General features: G+C 38.1%; 1 pseudogene; it reads left to right on the plus strand.

Moving 5' to 3' along the window:
• The first annotated feature begins 3,609 nt into the window (after window positions 1–3,609).
• The window catches only part of LOC149827535 (ubiquitin-conjugating enzyme E2 34-like), a 29,410-nt pseudogene continuing 16,112 nt past the window's right edge, over window positions 3,610–16,907 (plus strand).

Consider the following 16,907-nt stretch of genomic DNA (forward strand, 5'->3'; position numbering starts at 1 on the left):
TCCATGATGTTGCAATCATCTCGTATGCCGATGAGCACCTCCTGCGAGAGAGTAGAGGTGATATAGGAAACAGGGGTCTAATCCCTCTTCATCCAACTGATATATGTTGGATTCTGAATGGTGGATGACAACACAACCACCCTTTTATCATCCTTTTCTTCTCATAATGTGAGCTCTGGTGGGATCTTGACTGATCCATGGAAGTGCCCTGCAAGATCCTGACTTCTAATGAATGGTGAAATCTATATCTTCCAATTCACAAAAGTGGAATGGTTCAATTTTTTAAATACTAGCTGAGGTAGAAAATTGGAGGATAAGGCTAGATGAGGATTTGGATCCATGAAAACAATGAATATTGTGTAAAGGATGAACAAAGTTATACAAGAGAGAGGAAATATGAAAAACGTGAATCATGGGAACAAATGGATTCCATAGGCACAATAAAGAAATTGTTTCCTCAATATTTCATGTCACAATAAGTAAAGAAATCAATCAGAAACCACCGAGAGAAATAAATGAGATCTGCGTTTTTTTTTTGTAGATTAGATCAATGAAACAGAAACAACAAAAAAATATATCAACAGATCAAACAGTCTTCTATTTTTTTATGATGACCTGAAATAATATGCCATGCGGAAAACTCAAAGAGATATATGGCAAAGTATGGGGATCGATGGAAAAAAAATCTTAATATTTGGGACGTTTTTCAGATTTGTAACATACCCAAAACAGAAAACTTAGAGAATGAAGGAAAACATATAGATCGATTTATATGTTATGATGAAAAGAGAAAGAAGACGATGTTGGGTCAAGAAAATATTAAGAAATAGCAACAAGAGTTGGATTAGAAACAAGAGATAATGAAAAGAAGTGACATATCAAAGAGAAATAAGAGATATGGATGACTTGGAGAAGAAGAAATCTAAGTCAGGGTCTTTCAAGTACCATAATGAATCATTCTTCAATCCTATACTCTGATACCATCTTAGATTTTTGGAATCTCTGCTGCATTACCCAAAGATCTGTCACACGAGAAGAGGAAAGATGAAGAAGAGTATTTGGGGGCTGAAGATAGGATGATACCCAATGCGGGTCATCCCTTAGAATCTCACTAGTTATATTAAAAGCACACAACATATTACAATATTGCCCCTCATGAGAATAGTGGTTACATACAATAAAAATTACAGAAATACTCCTATACACATTAAATAAAATACAACTATTCTAACATTTATATGGTTAGATTTAACGTTTAGTGGCCAGATCCATTAAATAAGAGTATGCACCACCATATGGTATCATGGTACAGAACTACCATATATATAAATTCAAGGTTCATTTAAAACCATTAGGACTTCTCCAACATTCATGATCAACTTGCATAACTTTATGCAGCATACTTTGTTGCATTGTGATTCTGGATGAAACCATGGATATGTTTTATAGGCTTATTCATATGGGAATCTTAGTCGAGGAACCTTGATAATCATCTTCTTTACTGTGATTACATTTTTGTTATGCCTTCACTTTTCATTACTTTTGTTTACAATATAATTAGTGTCAATATCAATCTCTTGTTTGTGTCATAAATTTGATGTAATACAGAAATACGTTCAGCCATTTGTCTCAAGTATTGTAACAATGGAATCTGGCCAAGTCCTTGAAATGGCAAAAGATGCTGGTGGTGGACGCATTCTTGAGGCCCTTCTTTCTTCTGATGTTTCTGCAAAACGGAAGTACAAAATAATAGCTAAGTATGCTCTTGAAACTAAGCCGAGAATATGCTGGCTTGATTTTCTGATTGTGTTAGTCAGTAGCATTTATGTGGATACTTTTATCCTGACTCAAAGTTATGTGTTCATTTTGTCTTTGTCCTGAAAAAGATTGTCCTTGCAGTGATGAGTTAAGAAACCCTATTTTGATGACCATGATTGCCATAACCGCAGGAATCATTAAAACAAGCCATTTTGCGTTGTTTGATGTGACTGATGGAACTACTTTCACATAGTTTCATAGCCAATTTTGAAATATTTGATTTGATACATTCCATTCAGATTGCAGATTAACTAAATGTGTATTCACATAGACAAACATGCATAAAGTTTTGTTTGAGAATTGAGGACTAGTTTATATAGGAAATTCCCGCACATGATGCCATGACAATGAGTATGTTTAGTTGGGGTTTGCCTGATACAACCTTGGATAAAGTGCCATTTCATTATTTTCATCAGTAAAGCATGTAAGATGTGGGTTTTTCCCTGGCACTTATTTTGCTTTTCTGTTAACATTTTTTGGAAGCACATGCGGCCTTACCTAGATGCTTGCTGCAGATAGAGGATTGAATATTAGTTTGTTTTATTCAAGATGCAGTTGCATTTAACTAATTGCTGACTGCGTTTATAACTCTTGCTTTTATTGTTTATCTTTTTAATAGACTTGAAGGCCATTTTGGTGAGCTTGCGATGCTGCCATCTGGCTCCTTCACAGTAGAGAAGTGCTTCAATTGTGGATCATTGTCCTTAAAAGAGCTGATAGTGTCCGAGTTGACTTCTATGCAAGTAGAACTTTTCAGGACAAAGCATGGACCCCATATGTTAAAGAAATTTGATGTGTCCAGGTTTCTCTCTCTCTCTCTCTCCATTAGAATATGTATTTACTCTAACCGTCTATTGCTGTATTGAATTTGGTTGTGAGCGGAGTGTAAGGTCATTTCAACGAGTCCATGGAGGAGTAGAGGGACGTTTGAGTTCTTTGCAGTTGGGCTGAACTGCTATAGTGTGCACTAAAGTTTCTCACATGTCCGTCTCTCTACAACCATGCAGTTCTGTCTTTGAATCTTTTGTGCTTGAATAGTGTTGGAAATTAAAGTTGTAGTTTATTTTTTATTGTATATTGTTTGCAACAATGTGCAATGACTGAATGACCCATCATAAACTCTGATGTGTGGCCAGTGTTTGCTACATTGTGACTTGAATCTAGACGTGGGAATTGGAGTTGACCTGACTGGTCAGTTGCTTTTCCTGGGTTCTCTTTTGGAACATGGAGTTACCTAGTAGTTTACACTACCTGTCCCCTGACATGGGATCATGATTTTCAATATCATGAGCAAAGCCGAAGAGAATAGCGTTGAAGTATTACTACAATTCAAATATCAAATGATACAGTGGGTACTTAACCTTGCTGTTGGCTGATACATTTTCTGCTGGCAACAGATTTGCCAGCCGACCCGAACAGTGGAGGTCCATGCAATCATCAAGGCAATCAACGCAAAAGGAGTTTTCTAAGCTGTTTGGATCCAACAATACATCTGAGGGAAGTGGGCTACCAGTGTCATCTTCTCATTCATTAGATGAAAGGATCGGAAAGGATAAAAAAAAGGATGGCATCCCAACTGATGGAAGTGATCGTGCTGTAAAGTTCTTGGGCACAGATATGCCTGGTCTTGATCTATCAATGGCTAAGTTGGGATTCCCGATGAAGAAACTGGCTAAAAAGTCTGTAAATTTCGTCACCAAACCCACAGTCAGGTTAGAAGAGGAAGGGCAAAACTCTGTGTCCAATAAAAAAAGAATGGTGGGGGCGGATACAAGTGGAGTGACTAATAGTGATGAGACTGACATTGAAGTCAAGAGGGAAGATGAAGTTGGACTTTCAGTTACTAATATGCAAAAGAAAGAGAAAGGAATGAAGAGAGAAAAACATGTAGCTTCCTTATCCCCATTCAAAAGACAAAAACTTGGTATAAGGTAACTCCAATTTCCTTTTTCTATACCATAATTTGTTGTTGCCTCATTTTTTTTTCTTTAGTCTTCATATCTGTTTTCTAAAATCAACAAGTCAATCTGGCTTTGATGGTTTTTCAAGAGATATATATCGCCAAACTGTTTCTGTTGTATTTCTAGCTTCCAAATATAAGGTGCTTATGCTTGTGTATGAATTGTTGGACATCTGCATCTTGCATCTCTGTACCTGATGCCCATACCAGTTTTTTTTTCATGAAAATAAATCTGGGCAATAACCCTATGCATTAATTTGTAGCATTAATAGCACAGATTAAATGAACCATGAGTTCATACATCGTGCCAAATCTGGAAGTTTATCCTTCCAGTACATCAAGTTCCATGAACTAGAAACAACATTCTACGTGTTCAGGACCACCAAGTTTTTCACTTTGTTTTTATCTGACGTAATACCTCTTTGCCTCTCGAAGTGCTATAATGGGCTTTGCTCTAAGACCTCCTAGCTTTGTACATGTTTAACTTTGCTATAAGAAGTTTTTGCTTTCTTTTCTTCTTGCTCTTTGCCTTCTTTCTTTTTATGTGATCATGTGTGTATGCTTGTGTTACTGTGTCTGCACATCCATCGAGAGGCCAGCCCTTGGTGTTGGGGAGCACTGAGGCGTGTTGCATGGGCCTTCACTTTCAGCCCATGATACTACATTTGACATTAGGTGAAGAAAATGATTGATGGACATGGTAGAGCAATTATGATTCAATGTTAATAAAATGTAGACAACGTAAAATCGACCATCTTCATCCATCTTCCTTCGTGTTGATCTCGTTACACCATCTCTTGTTGGATCTTATGTTAATCCTATAAACCTGGCTCACCCCTTGCAAGGTGATATTTAATTAAAAAATGATTGTATTGTCCTTATAAAATATCGTGTTTTTAAAAAATGTCTCACAATTTGTTGAAAATCTCTTCATTATCAAATTTTTTATTCTCTACTGTTTTTGGACACTTTTTTTTGCAAATATAACATGATGTTTGCAAAAATCATTTTTGTGAATCCTTAAAAATGTGTGAACCTCTTTTTACTAAAAAAAATTATGTTTGAGGACATTCGTAAATGTGTATGTATTTAGTTACAAGTCTGCAAATATAGTACAACCTTCGTAAATCCTGTAAATCCGAATGTCCTTAAAATGTAAATTCTTTTTACTAAAATTGCATAAGAGGCACACGTAGGAGGACATTCCCAAATGAGTAAGGACATTTGCATGCCAAGGTCAGGATATTTGTAAATGTTGGAGTATTTAATTAAAGGAGGCTCACTAATATGGTACATTTTCAAATTATGAGAATCTCTTTACTAAATATTCACATTTGTGATTGTCCTGACCTCATGCAAATATCTTCACACATTTGCAAATGTATTAAAATACTATTTTTTTTGTATTAAAGGAGGTTCACATATTTTTGGATGTTCACAAAAATTATTTGTGAACGGTGTGCTATATTTGAGAAAGGGGAAAATGTTTTAAAAAAAGTTGAGAATCAAAATTTGAATAGGGTTAGGATTTTGGTAAATTGTGAGGCATTTTGAAGATCCCACCATTTTACAAAGAAATTATGGTCATGTTCCCCCTATTAATCTTTCAAGTAAATCAAACTCGGGATAGACAAGGCCTCTCCCTGTGTTAATAGATTTTTCTGTGTCTTTTAAGGGCTAACAACTTTTGTACTCATTGCAGTCCCTGCCACCAAACGGCATTTGCAGCTCACAAGGTGGAATCCAAGATTCTGTGTTAGGACATGTCCTGCTTAGTCCGCTTCATCTTTTCTATTCTCTTTACAAGTGTCATGCGTTTGAATTGCATGCATCGACAGGACACACGCCCGTCTGTGGACAAGACACTTCTTACTGTCCTACCCTATCCACGGGCCAAAAAAACTTTCTTTTTTTTTGGGTGCGTCTGTGACTGTGTGTCTGCCGCTGTTCTGTGTTGTTGGTGGGGTGGTGGGGGTGCACGGGCATGGAGCAGCAACCTGTTTCAGCCACTGTGGGATGCACCAAATCCCCATCCTTGCGTCCTGCATTTTTGTGGGCATGCGGATGTGCATGGGCGCACTCTTGGTGTGTCCTGCGGACGGGGATTCAAATGCATCTCTTTGTCACGCCACCTTTTTTCTAATGGTGAAAGCTTCTATGCAAAAAGGTGGAAAACGATTTCCCAACAAGTCTTTACCGAGTTATCTTCTCGAAAAAGCAAATCTTTCCCGAGTTCTAGTTATGACTTGTTGAATCACCATATAAATTCTATGATGATTCAAGGAGGAGCCCACAACGGGCCTGCTGAAGCTTGTTCAGCCTTACGACCTATAGCGTCTTGCTCTGTTATGATCTTGGGGATTTTTTGATGGAGTTCCATAGCCGAATTCTGTGTCTGTAGGCTTGTTCCTCTTGTAGCTTCTTCTTCATCTACGCTGGAGTCACTCCTCACCTAAACAAGGGTGAGACAGTAGAATAGGGGAAAGATTGAGGGAAATGAAGATGGGCTGCTAAAGGAGTTTAGAGAGAGAGATACTTTGTTAGTCCTCCCTCCGAGGGCGAAGAACCTCCATTTTTTATCTTAATTCAGCAGAGAGAAACATTACAGCCATGTTCCATTAGTTATTGCCCTAACTAGCAGCTGACAAGAGATATCCAAATACTACTTCCGTTTTATACAATCGACTAAAAACATGACCTAGCTACTACTAGTATATTGTGCCTTAACCATTCAATGTTGGTGGGTTCAGCTCAGCTGAGCTGTCCCTAAACTTTGGATGGGGCAGTTTGCTCCCATCTATCTAACCAATTAGATCACATGTGAAAAGGATGGATGTGAATTGGGATTCCCATAATAGGTAATTGTGATTGATAAGAAATGATGAAAGTTGTTAAGTGGCTGAGAGGGAGATATTGATTGGCATACCAGGTTTATTTTCCATAACTAAGCTTACCAACGATACAGATGATGATTGGAGCCATACAATCAGGAAAATTTGAGCCCCAAATGATGGACTTAAGTTACTAATATTTACATCTAGTGGTTTACTATTACCACCGAGGTGGTATCTGAAATGAAATGGGGATCTTCGAAACACGAGCTTAGATTAACAAGGGCAAGTGTCAAGAATGACACTAAAGCATAACCCTTAAAAAGGGTATAACTGAAAACAAAATAAAAATAAAAATGTATTCTTTATTGATATGAAAAACCAATTGCTTAAGAAGCATTGGAATAAAATACAAGAGGGGCTGCACCCCTTTATATACACAGCTGAAAGAGGACTCAATAGAGCTTTTGGACACAGTCCAACAACTCTATTTAGAGCTGTTGGAATGTGTCAGTCCAACAGCTCTATTAAGAGCTGTTGGACTGTGTCAGTCCAACAACTCTATTGCTAGTCAAGTCTGGACAGGACTTGACTAGCAACAGTCATTCTAGTTCAAACTGAACTAGATGACATAAAGACAAAAAATAAAAATAAAGGAAAAAAATTACAGAAAAGAAAGAAATGAAAAATGTATTTATATATATATAATAATATAATATTATTATATATACATATGTGTACAGTTTTACATTTTAACAGTCCCCCTCAAACTTACGGTACAATGAGCGAAAGTTTGTCTAAGAGAAAGTGAAATCGGGGAGTAGCGAGAGGCTTTGTAAAGAAGTCTGCTAACTGATATTCTGAAGTGACATATGGCAGATCAATTATCTCGTGTAGATATTCCTCTCTGACGTAGTGACAATCCATTTCGATGTGTTTGGTGCGTTCGTGCAATGTTCTGTTAGTGGCAATGTAGATCGAACTTTTGTTGTCATAACACATTTGTGAAGCCTTTGTTGCTTCAGCTCCCATGTCATCAAGCAGTCGTCGGAGCCAAACTACTTCCATGGTCGTGGTTGCCATGGCTCTGTATTCAGCTTCGGTGGATGAGAGAGATACCTTCTGCTGCTTTTTACACCTCCACGAGATCAATGATTCCCCTAAAAAGACACAAAAGCCAGTGGTTGAGTGTCTGTTATTGGGATCACCTCCCCAATCAGCATCAATATATGCAATTAAATCAAGAGAAGAGGAGGAAGATAAGAAAAGTCCTCGTGAAAGAGAGGACTTGATGTATCTGATAATACGTATGACTGCTCCCATATGAATAAAAGTAGGAGCATGTTGAAATTGACTTGCTGTATGAACAACATGTGCTATATCTGGTCTGGTAATGGATAGATAGGAAAGTGCCCCGACAAGCTGTCTATAAGGAGTAGGGTCTGCAAGAAGTTCTCCATCATCAATCTTCATTTTAACATTAACAACCTCTGGAGTGTCAACTTTCTTATCATCAGTAATACCAGACCTGAAAACAATATTAAAAGCAAATTTAGTCTGAGATAATAAATATCCTCTAGGAGAATAAGCAACTTCAATGCCTAAAAAGTATCTCAACAAGCCCAAATCAGTCATTTCAAAATGAGATTTAAGAAGTGTTTTGATTGTTTCAACTCCCTGTTTATCGCTTCCGGTGATGATCATATCATCCACATAGAGAAGAAGCACAATGATCCCTGCATCAGAATTCTTAATAAACAAAGCAGTGTCAGTTAAACAGAATTGAAAACCAATATCAATCATAACACAACTAAACCTATCATACCAAGCTTTTGATGCTTGTTTAAGTCCATAAAGAGCTTTTTCTAAGCGAAGGACTTTACCCTTAGAAATACTTGACCAGGAGGGGGTTCCATGTATACTTCTTCAACTAGCTTTCCATTTAAAAAAGCATTTTTGACATCCATTTGAAAAATAGACCATTTTTTGATAGAAGCTAAGGCAATTAAGGTTCGGACAGTAGTCATACGAGCCACCGGAGCAAAGGTTTCTTCATAATCAATCCCATATTCTTGGGCATAACCTTTGGCTACTAAACGGGCTTTATATCTTTCAACAGTACCATCACTCTTGGTTTTAATTTTATAAACCCATCGACATCCTATAGTTTTCTTCCCTGAAGGAAGATCTTGAATATTCCATGTAGAAGCCTTTTCAAGTGCATCTAATTCAGCTTTCATGGCTTCTATCCATTTGATATCATTTTTTGCTTGAAAATATGTGGATGGTTCTTCATATGAGTGAATTAATGCAATAACTGCCCTATATGTGGGTGAGAAAGACTCGTATGATACAAACTTTCCTGGAGGCCTCGAGATTCGGGATGATTGTCTAGTTGGAATGTTAGAATATTTTTCAAGTGCACATGGAGGATTAGACTCTTGTCGCCTGGAATATTGAATACTAGTATCTCTATGAACTTCTTCATTTTCAACATTAAGATCAATAATTCTTTGATCATCATCAAAGTTACAATCAAGGTCATATTTATCAGATGTTGATATTAGATCTAGCAAAAAGGAGTACTCAGTGACGTCTTTTAATTTTCTAAAATCAAAGAAGCTCTCCTTTTCAAGAAAGGAAACATTTCTAGACACATATAGTTTATTATTTTTGAAGTCAAAACATCTATAACCTTTCTGGTTTTCAGCATATCCTAAAAAGGCACAGGGAATCGCACGAGGGGAAAATTTATCATTTTTGTCAGTAAATATGAAACATTTGCACCCAAATATTCTTAGTCTAGAGTAGTCTGGAGAAATGTTCATAAGTTTTTCAATGGGAGTGATATTTTGTAACGAAGAAGATGACATCCTATTAATGAGATAGGTGGCAGTTAAGGCAGCTTCTGCCCAAAAGTCTTTCGGGACTTGATTTGCTATTAATAAAATCCTAGTGGTTTCTATAATATGGCGATGTTTTCGTTCTGCCAGTCCATTTTGTTGAGGTGTATAAGGACAAGATCTTTGATGGGTGATGCCATGCAATTTAAGATAATTTTGAAAATCTGTGGATAAAAACTCTCCCCTTGAATCTGTGCGAAAAATAGTAATATCATTTTGAAACTTGTTTTTAACCATATTATGAAAAATTTGAAAGTATGAAAATACTTCAGACTTATGTTTGAGAAAGTACATCCACGTATGTCGGGAGAAATCATTGACAAAAATAACATAGTAAACAAATCCTCCTTTAGAAATTACTGGTGCAGGACTCCAAACATCCGAGTGTATTAATTCAAGTGGTCTTGAAGAGAAAAAGGTTCTGTTCTGAAATGGTAATCTTTTCATTTTGCCGAGAATACAATCTTTACAATCAAATGATTCAGAGTTACAAAATTTCCCTAGATTTGGAAAATGTTGGATTTTGGCTATATGTGGGTGACCAAGTCTCTTATGCCACAGTTCCAACTCTATTTTTTGAATATTATAACAAAAAGCTTTCTTCGGCATTTCCAAAAAATCCATGTAATAGAGTCCTCCTTCTCTATGGCCTTCCCCAATCAGCTTGCCTGACTGGCGATCCTGTACCCAACAACCATGAGAAGAAAAAGAAATATTACACCTATAATCAGAAATTTGAGATACAGATAAAAGATTTAAATTTAATTTGGGAACATGTCTAATTTCTGGAATAATTTTTTTTTTTGTTTTATAAATTTTTTCAAAATTTCCTATTCCTTCTATTTCAAGAGAAGTCCCATCAGCAGTAAAGACCTTTGACACACTTGTTTTATTTTTAACACATTTGGATAGACTTTGATTATTTGGGGTCATATGAAAAGATGCACCAGAGTCAAGAAGCCAAGAAATTTTACCTAGATCAGAAAAAGATGAGGCTGCTGCGCCGGTTGAAGCTTCAGATGAGGAAGAGACACCTTTGATGAGAGGCTGAAGAATCTCCATTAGTTGGGCCAGGAAAACTGGTGCATCCTGATCTTTAGGCTCCGATCCAGCAATTGCAGCTCTTTTTTCTCTCAGCTCCTTAAGTTTGAGACATTGTGGCCTGTAGTGTCCCGGTTCATGACAGTGATGACAAATAACTTTCTTCTTATTATAGTCACCATTTTGTCGGTTAAAGTGAGGAGGCCTATATGATCGAACATGATTCCCTGGTCTAGACACGGCTAAAACAGAATCATCTTCAATTTTTAAAGAACCTTTCCGGAGACGATTTTCTTCCATTGTTAACTCTTCAATAGTTTCAACAATAGAAGAAATTTTTCCCCGGTGAAGTAGGGCCGATTTAGTGGTTTCAAATTTCGGCCTTAATCCAGTGATAAACTGGTAAAAATGTTCAGCATCGAGTTGTTTCTGACGAAGCTCGATGTCTTCAGCACAATGCCACTTTGGTTCTAAAAGAGAAAGTTCTTCCCAAAGTTTGGACAACCCATTGTAATATTCACGAATAGTTTTGTCTCCTTGTGTCATCATTCGAACTTTTTCTTGGAGGTTGCACACGTGTGCAATATCTTTAAGGGAATACATATTCTTAAGGTATTCCCATGCCTTGTCAGCATGATCAAATTTGGCAAGACTTGAGCATTTTTTAATGTCAACGCTATTGATAAGCCATGACATTATCTTTGCATGAGATATTCTCCATTCTTTCCATTTCTTCTCGTATGAGGCAATAGTCTTGATTTTCTCTTCTTCCGATAGAGGGACCTCTTTATCTCCCTCCTTTTTAGTAAGAGATAGCTTAGGTTCCGAATCGGAACCATCCACAATCCCCCATAAGCCTTTTCCCCATATATGGTGCTTCATGATTGAAGCCCATGTTACATAGTTTGTATCGCTTAGTTTCATAGGCATGATGGTGACTTTATCATTGTCATCCATCGATTACAAGGAGAGAAAAAATAAGGATAGAAGAGAAATAAGAAGGAAAATGAAAAAGAAAAAAAAACAATACAACAAGATGTGAAATCTTCTCTAATGAAGTGATAAAACACTTCTCTTCAAGTGGCGAACACTTTTGCAAACGGGCACGGAAACCGAGGCAGCTTCTCTAATGAAGTGATAAAACACTTCTCTTCAAGTGGCGAACACTTTTGCAAATGGGCACGGAAACCGAGGCAGCTTTTCCTCAAGATTTAGTACTTCCGCGGCTCTGATACCATGAAATGAAATGGGGATCTTCGAAACACGAGCTTAGATTAACAAGGGCAAGTGTCAAGAATGACACTAAAGCATAACCCTTAAAAAAGGTATAACTGGAAACAAAATAAAAATAAAAATGTATTCTTTATTGATATGAAAAACCAATTGCTTAAGAAGCATTGGAATAAAATACAAGAGGGGCTGCACCCCTTTATATACACAGCTGAAAGAGGACTCAATAGAGCTGTTGGACGCTGAAAGAGGACTCAATAGAGCTGTTGGAATGTGTCAGTCCAACAACTCTATTGCTAGTCAAGTCTGGACAGGACTTGACTAGCAACAGTCATTCTAGTTCAAACTGAACTAGATGACATAAAGACAAAAAATAAAAATAAAGGAAAAAAATTACAGAAAAGAAAGAAATGAAAAATGTATTTATATATATATATATAATAATATAATATTATTATATATACATATGTGTACAGTTTTACATTTTAACAGTATCCCGAAGGCTCAGGATCGAATCCCTCTGCCACATGGGGCAGCTGTTGTTCTGGTAGGGGGTTCGCCCAACCCCAGCTTGCCTTTCAAAAAAAAAAAGTGGCTTACTATTTCTCGAAAGAAAAATATTTACGAGTTGGTAAAATAGATGAGCACCATATGTCTAATTTTGCTGAACAGATTTAAGAGGCGTCCCGTGTACCAACCTTCACACTGGCGGCCAGGGCCAGCTGCCCTCTTTGAGATTTGAGGCCACTGCCTAGGGCCTCAAATGAAAATATATATATAATGCTTATATTTCACATGCTGAGGGCCTCCAATGAAACATAGCACATGATGAGGGCTTCCAATGAAAAAAAATATGGAGAAATATGGGCCTCCAATGAAATATGTCTAGCGCCTCAACTTCTCTTGAGCCGTCCGCCCCTGCTGGTGATCTTGTCCATTGTCTTGGACTTGCCAGTTGTACCCGCAAGGGTGCGATTGGCACGTCTTGTGCAATGCTTTATAAAGAGTCTGCACAGGACACACGATGTCCTGTACTAAATGCTGTGCACCCTCCTGTGTATCAAACATGGGAAAGCACCCGGGCAGGGACCAGCCGGTCCCGGCACAGGTGTGTCCTGCCTATCAAACACACCCTTATATTGCAAAAGATTAACTCTTTCATTCAAGTTGGTATCTCCCAAAGCACCAAAAAGAGGTCAAATGTTAAGCTTGTGTTAATGAACTTTGGCCAATATACAATAATTAAGGGCAGAAGGTGACTGCCTTTTTCTTTTCTTTTGGAAGGAGACCAAAGAAGGCACAACTAATTGTGGGATATGCTAGGCCAGACTGGCCCATTGCCAAACCCAAATTATTATATAATGTGGACAACGGGTCGGGCAGACCATGGGCCGGTACAACAGCTCAATCGATCAGTCCAAATTGCGGGCCAATTTCCCACGAGAGCCGATCATATGATCTGCCCAATTACAATGGATAAAGACTCTAACATCCCCACCTTCTATTACTCCCATCGCACCATTCCTTGTGTATATGGTGGGCCCAACCATGAAGGTATTGATGTCATCCTCAATGGCAGTAAGGGTGTAAAGGGGTTTGGGTTTGGTTAGGACCCAGGTGGAATCAGACCTGATCCCAATTTTTGGGTATGGTAACGGGTCTAGACCTCGGTTTAATCAGACCCGCCGTAAGAGAAACCAGACCGGGGTAATACTCGGTAAAATACTATTTTTTTTCATTTTTACAGTGAAATTTTGTGGGTCTTGATCAGAACTCGGGTTGGGTTCAGGTCTGGTATAAATTCTCATAAACTATACTTGAATCCATGTATTAATCGGACCTTCGGGTTTGGACCCAAGTCTTAATTGAGTCTTCTTATTTATCACCATACCTAGACCCTATAGGGTTTGGTTCGGGTCTGGGGTAAACCCGATCCATTGACACCACCCTTAATTGGCAGTCACGGGGACGCAAACCGTTTGAATCCACAACAGAGAACCAAAATTTGCAAAACCTCCATCTTGGATTCGACCCATTTGCATCCTTAGACAGCCATCATGGTGGTCGTTGGTCAGCCAAATGGATGATGGGGTTAGAGCATTTCCCAGTGGTGATTCGGTAGATCATATGATCTGCCGTGGTTGCCCACCCCTATTTCCAATAGATGATAATTAAGCTCGAGTCACATGATCCAATCGAAATCTGACTCTTTGATGGTCTTGGGCCCATCATCAAATCAGATCCATACCATAGCTGTTCTAACTTCTAGGGTTGTGGAACAAGACGAGTAGCTTGTTGTTTGGCTTGGCTCATGTAAGACCCATAATTTTTCAGTAAATTTTTTTGAATAAATTAATGAGGCATTTCATATGAAAATAGCATATTAACCTGAAATGTGAATCGAATCGATTTCTACGAACCAGTTATACTTAGGATATTCATATCTTTATGAATATATGCTCAAACAGTTAGGGAGCCATAACTTTCTCCTTGAGTAAAATCAGGAGATTTGTATAAGCCAACTTTCTTAGTTATATCGATACGAAGAGAATGACGTACTCAGAATTTTTTACAAAAAAACTATCGAAAACCCAAAATTTTTGCAAGACCCACAAAATGTTAGTAGGACCCACGAAAATATTTCTCAGAAAATATCTTTTGGGACCCACAGAATATTTTATGTAGGCCCCACATAAAATGAACCTTCATTCTTTATCCTGAAAGCCCAAGGCAAATTAAAAAAAAGGAAACTTGGAGACCAAGTTTCCTTTGGTTATAAATAGCCCCATCTCTCTCTCTCTCTCTTCTTATAAAATCGTCCTCCCCTCTCTCTCTTGCTCTCCTTCTCTCTCTAAAATCTCCCCTACCTAGCTTAGCCCTTTTGAGCCTACCTGACCTGGTTTGAGTCTGCCTGACCTGGTCAGAACCCACCTCACCTCATCCAAACCTACTTGATTTGGCTTAAACCTAGTTGGATCTAGTCAAAGTCAAATTCCTTTTTGGTCCTAACCCATATTTGGTTTACCTTACCTAGACCTAGCCTACTTGGGCTAAGTCTGAACCTACCTAACCCAGTTGACTTGGATCGAACCCAATTTTATTCAAACTGCTTGGGTTTAGCAGCTTAACCTGCTCTTCATCTTTCTCAACTAGGACAAACTCATCTGACCTAGTTTGACCTCTCAAAGAAAGTTTTGAACCCAATTTAAAGCAGACATAGCGTTCTAGAATCATTCTTCACCGATCGAAGGGTAAGTTTGATTCATCGATCACTCTCTCTTAAGTATTTGTTGATTTGTGTTGTGATATATATTGTATACGTTCTGAAGTAAAATCTGAACATAATCTTTGGTTTATGCTCTCTGAGACACTTTGGTGTTTACGTGCATCTTCTTGTGACTATCGTTGAATATTTTATGATAAAAAAACTCTTGCTTAAGGCAATATATCTGTATTTGAGATTGCCATCATGTCGAATAATACCAAAGCTATTCTTTTCTGCATATTACATATATATGCATTTGCTTATGCTTTTAAGATTATCGTCACGTCGAACGATGCCAAGACTCCTACTTTCTGCAATTTGCTTATGCTCTTAAGATTGGTGTCACGTCGAACAATGTCAAGACTATTGCTTTCTGCAATTTAAATTACGGATTTAAGATTGTCATCACGTTGAACGATGCCAAGGCTCTTGTTTTTGTAAATATACATATATATTTGCTTTCTGCAAGTTATTTAGTTTGGTTTCTCCCACCGAATATTAAATATGTATTCATTTACGCTGTTGCATTATAAAGCACAGGCTCTTGCTTATATTATATATAGTGCGCATAAATGAGTGTTCAAATAGAGATCAATTCCAAATCGCCAATGTGATTCCATTGTCGCTCTTCGATCAAGATTTTGTTTGATGAATGAATCTCCTATTGAAAAAGCTTTACTTTTGCGCAAAACTACTTTTTCGTAAAAACCTAAGTCACTTGCGCATGGCCTAGCTATGGCCTAAGGTTCCAACAAGCTTCGATGGATACAAAGTACGCACAGTGGTGTGCATCCATCCTCGAGTTAAAGCCTAGCAATTTCTTCACCAAAGAGGACAAATGTTGAAATTTCTGAAAAGATATTCACCGAGCTTAAAAGAAACAACACTTTCTCCGTCAAAGAGAGAAACTGTTGCTGAAATTTTTGAAGAAGCTCAACCTGCTCAGAAAGAGCGTAGCATGTTACTCCATCATACAGAGGAGGTGTCAAGTACTTTGTACAACTTAGAAAGGGTCATCACACTTCTGTCGTGAAAGCAGGAGAAGTATTATCGAAATGGTTAGCAAAAGAATTGCCTTAACCGGTTGAATGACACAAGGATGCCCTATTGTCGAAACGCTGCCAGAATGACTCATTCTCATGTTTACTTCTAAGGGCACTTTACTCGTAAGGGTCGAAGAGCTAGAGTAGTTGTTGCGCCTTGACTAGGCCAAGTACTCATTGCGGTAATATACATCGAGCAGTCGATCCGTTGAGATCGTGTCATATGCATGCTCATTGAGATACTGTTGCATAACTAGACTTGTAAAGGCCGGAGAGTTAGAGTGCGTTGTCTACCCAAAAGAGGTGAGGTGCTCGTGATGGTCGTAGATGCTGAGAGCAAAGTCAAACATGCATATGAATAAAACTTAAGGTCACAGACCCTGCGGTTTTGACCGCACTGGAGAATACTGAATGGGGTCGGGTACATATGTCCTCAGTAAGGGAGGCACTGCCTTTCTGAATGGCATGCAAATATCCGACAAGTAACAGTTAGACCGGCAGACCCATTCACGACTTTTGCTCATGTGGTAGATGGTGATGGTACAACTGCGAGTGACATGTATTTGATTATGAACCTAACAGAGTTCAAGGGGGCTCTCATCACTCAGGGGGTATGGAGGTCATGGTTATCCTTAAATATCTAAGGATTAAACCCAACTACTGTAGCATAGAATGCAACCCAATCGGTTTGGTAGGGTTATCCCAGTATGAGTTCTACTGCCCTACCATGGAGAGGGTCTCTAATGCTCCCAAAATTTTAACCTTAATTATTGTTCAAATTTTGAGGCCATTTTTTTTATAAGTCCAAGTAAATCG

This window comes from Nuphar pumila, chromosome 10 (genome assembly GCF_984573655.1).
Source record: "Nuphar pumila chromosome 10, dmNupPumi1.hap1.1, whole genome shotgun sequence".
Lineage (NCBI taxonomy): Eukaryota > Viridiplantae > Streptophyta > Magnoliopsida > Nymphaeales > Nymphaeaceae > Nuphar > Nuphar pumila.